Genomic DNA, 14,328 nt, shown 5'->3' with positions numbered 1-14,328 from the left:
CGAGTATCTGACAGGAATATTATTTCTCTTTCACGCAATCACACTAAGAATAACGCATTCGAATAATCTCGAACGTATATAAATCTTTAAATGGAAATTTAACTCTCCCCGTTATGTTCCTTTTATTGTTTTTCTTCTTATCAATAAATATAAATATATTTAAAAATTAATTTTAAAAATCATTAAAATTATGTAAAAATTATAATAAGCATCATTTTCAAATTCAGTTGTATTGCCTATCTCTTTTGAAACGGATAACGGAGTAATTAAAAGTTAAATGTTTATATATTTGAAAATAGCCACTTGATGTGCGTAATAAAAGGGATATAAAATAAATTGGTCAAACAAAATTGACAGTAGCGAGAACGTTCGTATGGACGAAAAAAGCAATCGTTTCAAATAAAATTATCACACATTAAATTATCACATAAAGTGACAATAAAAAAATTCGGTTTTACCAAAAATTCAATTTATTCGCTTTATTTTAGGTAACGCATTTATATGCAGTTTTAATTGTATGATTAAAAAATTATATGTTTCATATATTACTTATTATTTCTATCTCCAATTACCTTTTAATAATTTTGTATACAAGATAAAAATTCGTAAAAAATGTAATCTGTAATACACTGAAAAAATTATTAAATTAATAAATATTTATTTCAATATTGCTTTATAAATCATTTATTTAATACAAATAAATATTTATCTGTTTTGAAAAGGGTTTTCTTACATCAAATCAATTATATTAGTTTCAAATAAATGATTTATAATAGGGTATTGAAATAAATATTTATTTGAATTCAAAAAATTTTTTTCAGTGTACTCTATAAAAAATACTAAAATACCAAATACTTTAATTTTAAAAAGTACTAAATTTGAGTATAATTTATGAAAAGACCGCGTTAAAAATCTAACTATGAAAAATACTAAATACTAAAAATTATTAAAAAATACTAAAATACCAAATACTCTAATTTTAAAAACTACTAAATCTGAGTCAAATTTTTGAATAGACCGCGTTGATGCTAACTATAAAAAATACTAAATACTAAAAATTATAAAAAAATACTAAAATACTAAATACAAAGTGTACTAAAATTGAGTACAATTTTTTAATAGACCGCGTTGTGATACTCCAACTATAAAAAATACTAAATACTAAAAATTATTAAAAAATACTAAATACAAAGTGTACTAAAATTGAGTACAATTTTTTAATAGACCGCGTTGATACTAACTATAAAAAATACTAAATACTAAAAATTATAAAAAAATACTAAAATACTAAATACAAAGTGTACTAAAATTGAGTACAATTTTTGAATAGACCGCGTTGATGCTAACTATAAAAAATACTAAATACTAAAAATTATAAAAAAATACTAAAATACTAAATACAAAGTGTACTAAAATTGAGTACAATTTTTTAATAGACCGCGTTGTGATACTCCAACTATAAAAAATACTAAATACTAAAAATTATAAAAAATATCAATTATAAAAAATACAAAAAATTATAAAAAATACTAAAATACCAAATACAAAGAGTACTAAAATTGAGTAAAATTTTGGAGAAATTAGAGAGCTAGGAATCGACATTTGGCAACCTTATTTGGTAAACGCGGCTCTCTGTCGCGGCTCTAAGGAAGTTTCGAGCTCCTGCTCTCCCATTGACAATTTTTACGTTTTTTTTTTCTCCTCTCCGTACGATTTCTCTCGCACGCGCGTGCATACGTCATCGATCTCGGTCGCTCTGCGCCATGCCGAGCTTTGACCGAGAAACAGCCGGGGGCCAGTGATCTTCAACTCGTTCAACAACACTCTGCGAGGTGGCATTGCCTGAATGCCATGGTCAGCGACCGTGAGAGATCGAGAATTTAAATTCTGCGCCGACTCCCACCGTCCTACCCCCTCTATCCTCCCCCGCGGATCCTGCAGTCGCAAACATAATCTTATGCTCGCATGTGGGAAAAAAAAGAAAGAAATTGAACCGCCGAGGTCGGAAGCCGCGCGAGACAAATTTCGAGCGAAGCTATATACTTGGATACGAAATTTGGATCCTTTATTTTTTATAAATAATTCTCCTAAATGATAAACTAAGTTATTTATATAATAAAAATTTAACAAGTTGGTTAGAGGTGATAAAAATACTTTCGATGAGAAGAGAGATATATGTTAATAAAATCTTGTTAAATATTTTACAATAGAGTTACATTACCAACGATATACAAATCCGATTGAATCTTGCCATCTGAATTATTTATATGATTTATTTACTTTCTTTTATCGTTAACTCTCCTACCAGCTCGCGGTATAAATTATAAAAATTGAAAGAACAATAAGTGAAAGATTCGACCTAGTTTCTCGTCATGCGTTAACCAACTCCGACAATTATTGGCATCAATAGTCTTCGACCTTTCGCGCATCGTTATTATAATTATTATTATTATCGATAGTTCACAGTACTTATATGTATATGCGACTTGTTGCATTTACTCGAACCGTGGATAATTAACGACTCTACTAAATATCACTTCAACACCTTCAATTTCCGCCTTTGAGTGGCCCCTTCGAAAAGGCCACTGCTAATAATTTAATTTATCAACCTAGAGACATTTCGAAAAGATCTTTCTCGCATCCAAGATATTTTTATCGTTCCATTCATTTTCTTTTTCAATTTTAGCTGTTGATACACTGAAAAAAAATATTAATAAATATTTATTTTAATATACTGCCTAATAAATCATTTATTTGAAACTAATAATATTAATTTAATATAAAAAATATTTATAAATGATTTTTTCAGGCAGTATTAAAATAAATATTTATTAATAATTTTTTCAGTGACATAAATCATGTTAAGAAAAAGATCCAATGAAGAACAGACTCTCTAACTTTTATCTCTCTTCGCTCGAATTATATACCAATAAACGGTGTCTAATATACAAATGCCAAGTCGCGTTTAGATTTAGCGGGCGCTTTTATTCGCTATTTAGAGCAAGGCCTCATCAAGGCCACGGGAGAGCATAATGGCCGGAAGTGCCGCTTCCACGCGAAAACGTCATGTGCATTGCAGTCACCTCCTCCGCGATCGCGATTACGAGGTTCGCATGATCCGAGGACACTCTTCTTGGTTCGCCACACACCCCTGCAATTTCTTACGCGACACGAAAGCGTAAATCGACTATCCTAGTGTTTTTAGTATTTTTTCTAGCATTTTTAGTAGTATTTTTCTACGCTGAAAAAAAATTTATCCAACTCGTATAAATATTTATTTTAACGCTGCCTTATAAATCATTCGAAACTAATAATATTAATTTAATGTGAAAAAAATATTTATTTGATATAAGAAAATCCTTTTCAAAGCAGATAAATATTTATTTGTTTCGAATAAGTGATTTATAAGGCAGTATTGAAATAAATATTAATTTAGTAATTTTTACAGTGTATCTGCGCGGTCTATTGAAAAATTTTACTCAAATTTAGTACTTTTTAAAATTATTGGAGTATTTGGCGTTTTAGTGTTTTTATTAATAGTTTTTGGCATTTAGTATTTCTATAGTTAAAATATACTTTAAAAATATTAGAAAAAAATACTAAATATATTATAATATTTTCAATATTTTTCTAATATTTTTATAGTATTTTTCCATTATTTTTCTAATATTACACGAATTTTCTAGTATTACACGATAACTCGCTATCGAAATATGTAATCATGAATTACTATGTAATAGATTAAAGTAAAGTTTATCCATAAAAAATTTAACTTAATTCAATAAATTTAATTCACCTAAAGTTTAACGATTTCAAATATTGGAATAACCGGAGCTCTGTGATAATATTTACGGTATCTGATAATAAAAAAAATTATAATCCGCGCAGGCGAACGATTCCGAAAAACAAAATATGCCCCTAAAAGAATGTATAATAAAATTCGATAACGCGCAAAGGTATTTAAACCTTTGAAAATTCGTCTCGTAATTTTTATATCACCAATTTATACAGGTCATTGAAATGTATATCACTGGAATAAAATATCTCGAATTTCTCGAATATCTCAGCGATGCGTCATTTAAAAATAGATGTGTCACTTTCATTTTCGAGTGATATCTCTGGTTTCGGCCGTAAAAATAAAAAAATAAATTCCAAAGAGAACGAGACAGGATGATAACCCGCGATCGTTTCGAGGTCCTCGACGCGTCGAGCGAGCCGAGCGAGCCCTTCCGAGGAGTTGCACCCTGCGCGCATGCCGCTTGCACAGCAAAAGGGTCAAAGGACGACGAGAGCGCGGTGCCGAGGGCGGTACGCGAAAGCGTCGTCCCCGAGGCATCGATCGGGGGACTGGCCAAAAATTCGCGCGCGCGACCCCGCTCCGAATCGGAAAGGGACTCGGGGATGGAGGAGGGAGAGGGTGAGATGGGGGAGACAAAAAGAAAAAGACAAAAGGAGAGAAAAAGAGAAAACGAGACGGTAATAAACAAGGGAGAGAGAGAGAGAGAGAGAGAAAGAGAAGCGCGGCCAACATCACGTCGGTCGTGCGAAGCGCAGCCAACATCACGTCGGTCGTGCGAAGCGCAGCCAACTTCACGTCGGTCGCGCGAAGCGCAGTCAACTTCACGTCGGTCGCGCGAAGACGCGACGCGCAGCCAACTTCACGCGCGAGCACTCGCACTCACCATTTAACGCAGCCAACTTCACGCGCAAGCACTCACCATTTAAATCTCCCAGCAGCGGCGGCGATGACGATTTAAATCTCAACTGGCGCGTCGTCGATAAAAATTGTATACACAAGTTCTCCCACTTCTCCTCCTCCTCGCTTCCGCTGCTGCACTCTTCTTCTTCCTTCTTCCCCCCCGACGCGAGTTCTTCGTTTTCAGCGACGTCCCATGGCACCGACGATATAAACTCTCGTCGGGCCGTTTGTTGGCTCGAGCGCGCGCTTCCGGCAGTGATTACGTAGAACACAATAGAGAGAACACGCGAGGGAGAGAAAGAGGGGCACCGCGAACGAGCACTCGCGCGCAAACGAGTGCGCACTCTCGTCGAACGTCCTGAAGTGCACTCCGGATCTTCTCTCTCTCTATTATCACGATATCGCGAGCGCGCGCGCGCGTTCGCACATATACACTCGGGCGGCAGTGTTGGTAGTTAATACATTAACTATTATGCTAGTGGCAGTGAGATGACGCGTGGTCGTCGTCGTCGTCCTCGCGGGTCGGGGGGAAAAATATGAGGGGAGGAAGAGAAAAAGAGAGAGAGAGAAAGAGAGAGCGAGCGGCGGCGGTTGAACGCACGCGGAGCGCGAGGAGACACCCTCACACGTCGGAGGCTCTCGTGCGACTGACTGGTTGGCTGGCGCGGCGCGTAGGGATTAGGAGACGGCGCGCGGCGGGGTGGGAGAACCGCGAGGCACGAGCACGCATGCGCGACGGCCCTGTTTCGGAGCAGCGCTCCGCGACACTCGTCGCCGAGCCACCGCCCGACGCGCGCGTTCACCCTCTTCGCGATGCGACGCGATGCGATGCGATGCATCGAGCTGCGGCCCGAGCTCGCACGATTTAGATTCCGATACGCAAATTTCGGAAATAAACAATTCATCTCCTAAGAATATTAAGAATAATTGGTAATATTGATAATAGAATATAATTGATAAAATATAGAATAATATATTAATTCAATTTTTTGTTTTTTGCATTGTCTCCTTAAAGAATTATATTACATATAATGTTTTAAAAAATTAAAATATGTAGGATTCTTCCTGATGGTGTAATCAAGAAAATTATTTTGCAGGAAAAAACAAGAAAATGTTAAAGATTTTTTTTTCCATACAAATTTTAAAAATTGTCTATTATTTTAATTATTTATACTTTTTTTGATAACCACACTAAAAATATGCAAAGCACACATGATGTGTCTTCATAAAGATACTTCGTGACATGTGACTTAAAAAAATTTCTTTTGTTCCATACAATCATGAAAGAGTTGAACTGTATAATTATGTAAACAATGGCAACTCTTCTTACGTTGTAAAATGTGAACGTAAACAGACCTCACATTCCACTCTCTGTATATACATAATATTAAAATTGTAATAATCTGATATTATATCTCAATATACATTCTTTTATTTATAATACAAATTTTAACATTATGATTTTCAAATTATCGCAAACCTAAAATCATGGTTAAGAATTTTAACTATTAAATTTTATTATAAGTAAAATTTATTAAAAATAAATTTTATTTATATAAATTATACAAATTTTATTTTATATTTATTAATTATTTTATTTTATTTATGAATATTTTATATAATTATTTTTATTTTTATATTATAAAATAAAATAATTATAATATAAAAATAATTATACAAAATATTCATAAATAAAATAAAATTCTTATTTATAATAAATTTTCTAAAATGTTCTGAAGTAATTTCTGCGTCCTCTCTTACGTAAAAGTCAAAGGCGCAGTTAAATGCCTTCGATTGTTCTTAAGACGATCGAAAAACAAAGAAAAGAAACAAAATCATCGGAACCGCAATTGGAGCTGTCGACGAAATTGCAGTTTCTTTTTTTTTTCTTTTTTGAAAAAATTTCCCATAGACCACGCGTATAGGAAGGTGATATCCATGAAATGGATTACTCGGAATTCGGGCCTATCATTACGAGAGCGTAATCGTCTGATTATACGTCTGACACGCACGAATCATGAATTCTTCTTTCTGCGCATATGTGCGTGTGTGTGTTTTTATGTGTGCAAAATTCCACCCCTGCAGCAAAAAAGCGAAAGCGTCGTCGTTCCGGAATTTTGCGTCGACTCGAGGGATTCGAGAGCGGCTCTTTCTTCGGTTCTCTTTTCGGTTGCCGGAACCTCCGTTACCGAAATACACGCGACGGCAGTTTCCGGTTTCGTTTCTCTTGTTGCGAGGAAAATCGGCGACGAAGAAACTAGTCCGTTCCGCGGTAAAAAAATTAATTTCAAAAAAAAGTTTTTTAATGATAAATCCAGTTGTTTGGGGGAAAAGAAAACATTGTTATTATTACAAAACACGCATGTAAGCAGATTTATGTAACATCGCGCGCTCTACAACCTCTTCAACAAAGCAATGACTTGTGTGCTCGAGGAAAAGGTAAGATACAAAATTTTCTGTACAGTGTATAAAATATTCAAATTATTTGAGTATGTCCTGTTTAGTATATTTTATATGCAATCGTATATAATTTAATTTTAATTCTAATTTTATTTTTAATATTGTATATTATAAATAAAAATTATATAAAAGTTATTGTTATGTATTTGAGATGTATATGGAGAGTTGCGCGCCGCGAGGTAAAGGAGCCTAATCGTGACACCTTTCGGCGTTATCGTTCTAGTTTACCCCCGAATATCGTCTAAAGCCCGGCTTTTAGCCGAGTCATCGTCTCCCGCTGTCGCAGAGACCAGGACAGGCGCGTAGCGAGCGGATGCTCCGTTTATAAGCTCCGGTTACTCCGATTGTGTTCTAACTAATAAATAGTTCTGTGGTTAAAAGTGTTCGAATCATTAACTCCGGTTCTCCTTCTCTCAAATATAATATTCGAATATATAAGAATATAACAGCTGGCGACGAGGATGGGATCCTAGTAGGCGTAGTGAAAATCAGCCACGTGGAATTCGTGGCGAGAGTTTTGCCAGAGCCGAATGGGCGACGGTGTTCGAGAAACTACGCAACAGAGGAAGTGATTTGCCGAGAAGGAGGAAATTAAGAGAAGATGCCGACGACGAGTTCAGGCTCAGGTACGCAAAGCCCGGTATCGGGACAAAATCCACCGGCAAAGGTAGCAATTGCAAACCCTTTGCAAGTCGATGTTTTCGACCCGCAGCGGCAGCCGTTAATTCGTTGGCTGCAGCGACTTGAAGGTGCCTTTCGAGTGTTTCAAATCTCGGAAGGCGCAGAACGTGTTGCTTACTTGCTACATTTCGTAGGCGTAGAACCGTTCGGGATTTTGTGCGACCGACTGGATCCTATCGATCCATATACTCAAACGTATGAGACGTTAATTGGAAAATTAAAAGAATTTTACGCGCCCGAGCCACTAGAGATAGCCGAGATATATATTTATCGGAAGCGTATGCAACGTACAGAGGAGACTGTCCAGGAATACATGGCGGCTCTCCAGAAATTATCGCTTCACTGCAAATTTGGAGAATATCTACCAATGGAACTACGGAATCAATTCGTATTCGGCTTAAGGAATCATCGGATTCAATCGAGGTTGTTGGAGACGGCGAATCTCACGAAGGACTCCGCATTAAAAATCGCATGCGGAATGGAAATGGCGGAGAAGGGCGTTAATAAACTAAAAGAAGAAAATCATCTATCGGAAACGACCGTTGACTACATTGGAGCTGGAGCAAAACAGAAGAAGACAAAGGGCCGTGATGATCGTACTGGAAACAGAGGAAATCAACAACAAGGGTCGAGGAAGGACGCAGCGACTTCGAAGCATTCCAATCTTGGCAAACATCATAAGTATACAAATAATAAGCGTTCGAACTCGAAAGTTAATGATATTGTTTGTTATAGGTGTGGTCAGGCTCATTTGGCGCCAAGCTGTACCCTTCCTCGGAACACTAAATGTAGAGAATGCGGAGGTTTTGGGCACCTCCAAACAGTATGTAAGAAGAAAGGGCAGGCCCACCTGTTAGAAGAGGTGTTCCGTGTGGATGACAGAGAGCATCTCGAGCACAGGGAAAAGTACACAGTTCCGCTTCAAATAGAAAGCAAGAGAGTGACATTCGACGTAGATTGCGGCTCAGCGGTCACATTGGTGAGCGATATATGGCGTAGAGAAACGTTTCCAAATTTAAAATTATATAATACGCGTTTGAAACTGCGCTCTTATTGTAAGAAAAATTTCGTGCCTCTCGGATTTATTAAAGTAAAAGTCAAAGATATAAATGAAAATAAAATATTAAATATGTACGTAGTTAAATACGATCGAGATCCATTGTTGGGCCGGGAGTGGATTAATCAGTTGAAAATGTTAAAGAAAATTAAAGATAGTCTCTTAGAAATAGAAGACGTGCATACTCTCGACGCGTCCGGGCAAGAACGGTTGGCTAATTTATTAGAAAAATATAGAAACGTACTAAGTGACGAATTTGCAAATATTAATAAATTTCAAGCTCATCTAAAATTAAAACCAAATGTAAAGCCTGTATTTATAAAAAATCGTGCGGTACCCTTTAAAATTTTAGAAAAAGTCGAAAAAGAATTAGAAAATATGGTAAAAGCAGGCATCTTGGAAAAAGTCGAGTCTTCGAATTGGGCAACGCCAATCGTACCGGTTTTAAAAAAAAACGGCGGAATTAGAATTTGCGGTGACTACAGTATAACAGTCAATCCGTCTTTAATTATAGATGAGCACCCCTTGCCCACAATGGAAGAATTGTTCGCATCTATGTCGGGAGGCACGATTTTTTCAAAAATAGATTTAAAACAAGCATATTTGCAGTTACCGGTCGCGGAATCTGATAGAGAGATTTTAACATTAAGTACACATAAAGGTCTATATAAATGCAACCGATTAATGTACGGAGTGGCATCTGCACCCGCGATATGGCAAAGGACAATGGAAAATATACTGTGCGGAATACCCGGGGTGGCTATATTTTTAGATGATATTAGAATTGCCGGTAAAGACATAAAACAACACTGCGAGAGATTAGAACTTGTTTTGAAAAGATTATCAGAATATAATATTCGCATTAATGTAGAGAAATGCGCTTTTCTTAAAGATAAAATATCCTATTGCGGATATATAATTAGCAAAAACGGAATTTCAAAAGAACCTAAAAAAATTGAAGCAGTCCAAAAGATGCCAAGGCCAACTAATACGACGCAACTTCGCGCTTTTATTGGATTAGTAAATTACTACGGACGCTTCATCGAACATTTAAGTGATAAAATGTACCCGTTAAATAACCTGCTAAAGAAAAATGTAAAATTTAATTGGTCGAAAGAATGTGAGACGGCTTTCAGAAAAATTAAAGTAGAATTCGGAAGTAAAAAAATTTTAGTGCCTTTTAACCCAAAGTTGCCATTGATACTCGCTGTGGATGCCAGTCCGTACGGAATAGGTGCAGTCCTTTCACACATGTACCCCGATGGTACAGAACGCGTAATTCAATACGCGTCAAACACATTAAATGAAACGCAAAAGAAATACGCGCAGATTGATAAGGAGGCTTTTGCAATTGTTTTCGGGATTAAAAAATTCCATCAATTTTTGTATGGAAATCATTTTACGCTTTTAACGGATAATAAGCCGTTGGCACAAATTTTAAACCCGCAAAAAGGCCTTCCGGCATACAGTGCACTGCGCATGCAGCACTATGCCGTGTTTTTGCAGGCTTTTAATTTTGATATAAAGTATCGTAAATCCATAGATCATTGTAATGCAGATGGGTTCTCACGATTGCCCATACAAGAGAAAAGCGTAGGAAAATTCGACGTAATTGATGTATTGCAAATGGAAAACGTAGAAACATTACCGGTAACTGCAAAAAGTATTAGAGATGAAATAAATAAAGATGCGTTATTATTAAAAATTCGTCAAACCTTGATAAAAGGCAAAAGTTTAGTTCCGCTGGGTTATAATGATGGCGAGTTTGCGTTGCAGGATGGTATCGTGTTTAGAAAAGAGAGAATAGCTATCCCGAAAAGCTTAAGAAGTAAAGTATTAAAAGAATTGCACGCAGGGCATTTTGGAACGGTAAAAATGAAAAAACTTAGTCGAAATTTTTGTTGGTGGCCAAAAATAGACAAAGAAATAGAAGAAATAACTAAAAATTGTAAAGCATGTGCCACGTTTTTAAATAATCCAAGAATCAAAGTTAAACACGCCTGGGAAGCGGCGTCAGAACCTTTTGAGCGCGTACATATAGATTTCGCGGGGCCGTTTATGAGCCACACTTTTCTAGTATTGGTCGACTCGTACACAAAATGGCCTGAAGTTCACATTGTAAAAAACATGTCCGTCCAAAACACGATAGAAAAATGTAGGGAAATATTCGCAAAATTCGGATTGCCACGAGTCCTAGTGTCGGACAACGGGCGAACATTTATTGCAGAAGAATTCGAAAATTTTCTTAGAATAAACGGAATATACCATAAGCGCACAGCACCCTACCATCCTGCTACAAATGGTTTAGCGGAACGTTTCGTACAAACGTTAAAAAAATCACTACGAAAATTAAATATTAGTAATGGCAACATTAAGACCAATCTACAGAAATTTCTATTTCAGTATAGAGTAACACCTCATGCAGAATTAGATAAATCTCCGGCGGAAGCCATGTATAACCGTAAATTAAGAAGCAGATTGGACTTAATGTTCCCGAAAACTAATAAAGAAATTGAAATGGAAAATATAATAGTTGTAAGAAATTTTAAAGAAGGCGAAAGAGTCGCCGTGCGAGAATATTTAAACAAAAACGTAAAATGGCGATTTGGGAGAGTGTTAGCTAAGCTAGGGAAATTACATTACTCAGTTAAATTAGACAACGGAAAAATTTGGAAACGTCACTCAGATCAAATAAGGAAAATAGGAGAAAAAATTAGTGCCCCGATTGATGAGGCGAATAACCTTGGTGAGGCTGACCATTATGGTCCAGTCGAGGTAGCACGGGATGTTCTAACTCCAAGCGATAACGAGCAAGCGAAAACTGTGCACAAAAACTCTGACCCTGCCAGCTCGAGTTGCTACTCCGAAAATCCCAATACAACGGAATCCGAGGAAGGGGAAGCTGCAAGAGCCGACGACACACGCACGCGTAAATCAAAAATAAGTTTGGAACAAAATGTAAACGAAAACAATGAGGGCCGACCTCAACGTTATAGAAAACCGCCTGATAGGTACGGTATATATATTTAACACAAATTTAAAGTGTATACAAGGAAAATTATATATTAGTTTTAAGTAAAATTGTAGCTGCGAAATTATGATAAAATTGTTAAGACACTCAGTTCAATTTCACAGGGGGAAGAGCTGTTATGTATTTGAGATGTATATGGAGAGTTGCGCGCCGCGAGGTAAAGGAGCCTAATCGTGACACCTTTCGGCGTTATCGTTCTAGTTTACCCCCGAATATCGTCTAAAGCCCGGCTTTTAGCCGAGTCATCGTCTCCCGCTGTCGCAGAGACCAGGACAGGCGCGTAGCGAGCGGATGCTCCGTTTATAAGCTCCGGTTACTCCGATTGTGTTCTAACTAATAAATAGTTCTGTGGTTAAAAGTGTTCGAATCATTAACTCCGGTTCTCCTTCTCTCAAATATAATATTCGAATATATAAGAATATAAAAGTTATATATATACATATAACTTTTATATAATTTTTATTTATAATTTTAATTCCAAAATATGTGGCACACTCAAAATGAGGATGACACTTAAACGATAAATCAATAAACGTTAAAATGGAAGTTGTGAAAATAAATTCGACGACGAATGATTTCCACATAAAGTTAATTATACGACATATATAAAAAAAATAAAAATATATACAAGTGTATCTAAATAAGTTCGAAAAATTTTAGGAGGTAATTCTTTGTCGAAAATTAAGGAGGGTTTCTTATATAAATATATACTCTTTTTTAAAAAAGGAAGTAAAAATTAAGTTTTAACTATAAAATTTTTAACTATAAAAAACGCCCTTTAATTTTTGACAAAGAATCATCTAAAATTTTTCGCATTTATTTATAGATACACCCTATATATAATGTATATAAAAAATTATTTCTGCATCACACTACCACGTATTTCGTGAAAAATTACAAATATAGAAAAATATATAGAGTTATAAGTCCTTAATTTTGATAATTTCTTGGTCCAACAATGGTATACATTCCGGATAGCTCTGTTTTATCGATCGAAAAGTAAGGTTAGATTCGACTATAAATCTATTTATTGGCTATTGGATTGTTTATTACCTGAAATTATAAGCTACCGCGGTCTGTTAATATTAATACTTTAATTGTGAAAAAAGGATTCATCAATCTGTATAGCCAATCAAAATATAAGTAAAAAAAAAAAAAGAAAAATATTTCGATCGATAAAACAGAACTACTCCGGCATCCTCTTGAGGGTGGAAATATATGACGCGACCGTCATCCCGCGAACTCGAACTTGCAGGAGAGATCGATTATCGGAGGGGTGCGACGCGATTCATAGCGAGAGCGAGATGAATTAATACGGCGGCTGCGTAAGGACCCGTTATCCGAACCGGTTATCGCGTGAGCGACGAGAATGCGATATACCGCGCGGCGAATAACACCGCGAAGGTTAATTATTTAAAAAAAAGAACGCAAACAATGTTACTTAACATCCTCGCACCAAACTGACGTTAATCCCATCAATCTATAAATAGTACGAATTTTACGCGCGAGCGTTTACGTTTACGCCGAGCGAAACAAAAAAATGCACCTGTCTCGCGTGAGGCGGCTTTGAACGAGCCGATCAACATAACAGAGGACGGCGTTACATGTTGCATCACAAATACACGGCGGGGAAAATTAATAGACGTCGTATATATAGGGTAATGCATTTGTTACGTGCGACCTGTCCTGCGGAAATTAATTCTATTCGCGAAATTTAACGAGGAAAATATTTTTTCATAAATATTTGAATTAATATTAATATTTAAAAATGTTTGCAAATATTTGTATAAATATTTGATATTTAAAGAGAAATATTTTTTATAGAAAGAATCCTGTATTTTTCTATAAAGAAAGTGCATATTATTTAACAAGAATTGTTCTTCTTTATGCAAGAAAAATATTTTAAAAATAATAAATATTCTGTTAATATTAATAATATTTAAAAATTATTACAAACGATTATAAATATTTTTACATACCATATATTCTACACATCATGAGAAATATTTTTTATAGAAAGAATCGTGTATTTTTCTATAAAGAAAAAGAGAGTGCATGTTATTCGACAAAAATTATTTTTCTATGCAAGAAAAATATTTATAATAACAATTATATAAATATTCTATTAATATTAATAATAATTAATAATATTGGAAAATTATAAATGTTTATAAATAAAAATATTTAAAAAGAAATATTTTATAATTAGAAAGAATCTTATATTATCCAAGAAAGAAAATGCATATTATATAACAAGAATTATTCTTCTATACAGCATTCTTTTTTTTTTTTTTATTAAACACGTGACGTTTCATAAAATGAGTACTTGCCTGAAGAATGTTTTAACTTTGGACTCATCCTGTTTAAGTATAAAAAATGTAAAAAATACCACGACAATGC

At 35.3% G+C, this 14,328-nt stretch overlaps 1 protein-coding gene across 2 annotated transcripts in view; it reads right to left on the bottom strand.

The window, feature by feature from the left end:
• Utx (Utx histone demethylase) overlaps positions 1-14,328 on the bottom strand; it is a 91,416-nt gene that overhangs the window by 59,567 nt on the left and 17,521 nt on the right. The window contains exon 1 of one of the 2 annotated variants that reach the window (XM_029310660.2): positions 4,719-5,363. The exons of the other annotated variant lie outside the window; for it this stretch is intronic. The gene's annotated coding sequence lies outside the window, so the exon portion shown is untranslated. Of the gene's footprint in view, positions 1-4,718; positions 5,364-14,328 lie in introns of those variants that run through there. 2 annotated transcript variants of the gene reach the window in all.

Source organism: Nylanderia fulva, unplaced genomic scaffold, assembly GCF_048542155.1.
Source record: "Nylanderia fulva isolate GAGA-0341 unplaced genomic scaffold, ASM4854215v1 Scaffold94, whole genome shotgun sequence".
Lineage (NCBI taxonomy): Eukaryota > Metazoa > Arthropoda > Insecta > Hymenoptera > Formicidae > Nylanderia > Nylanderia fulva.
Note: the sequence above shows the minus strand (reverse complement) of the source record. Positions and strands in the feature narration are given on the sequence as shown.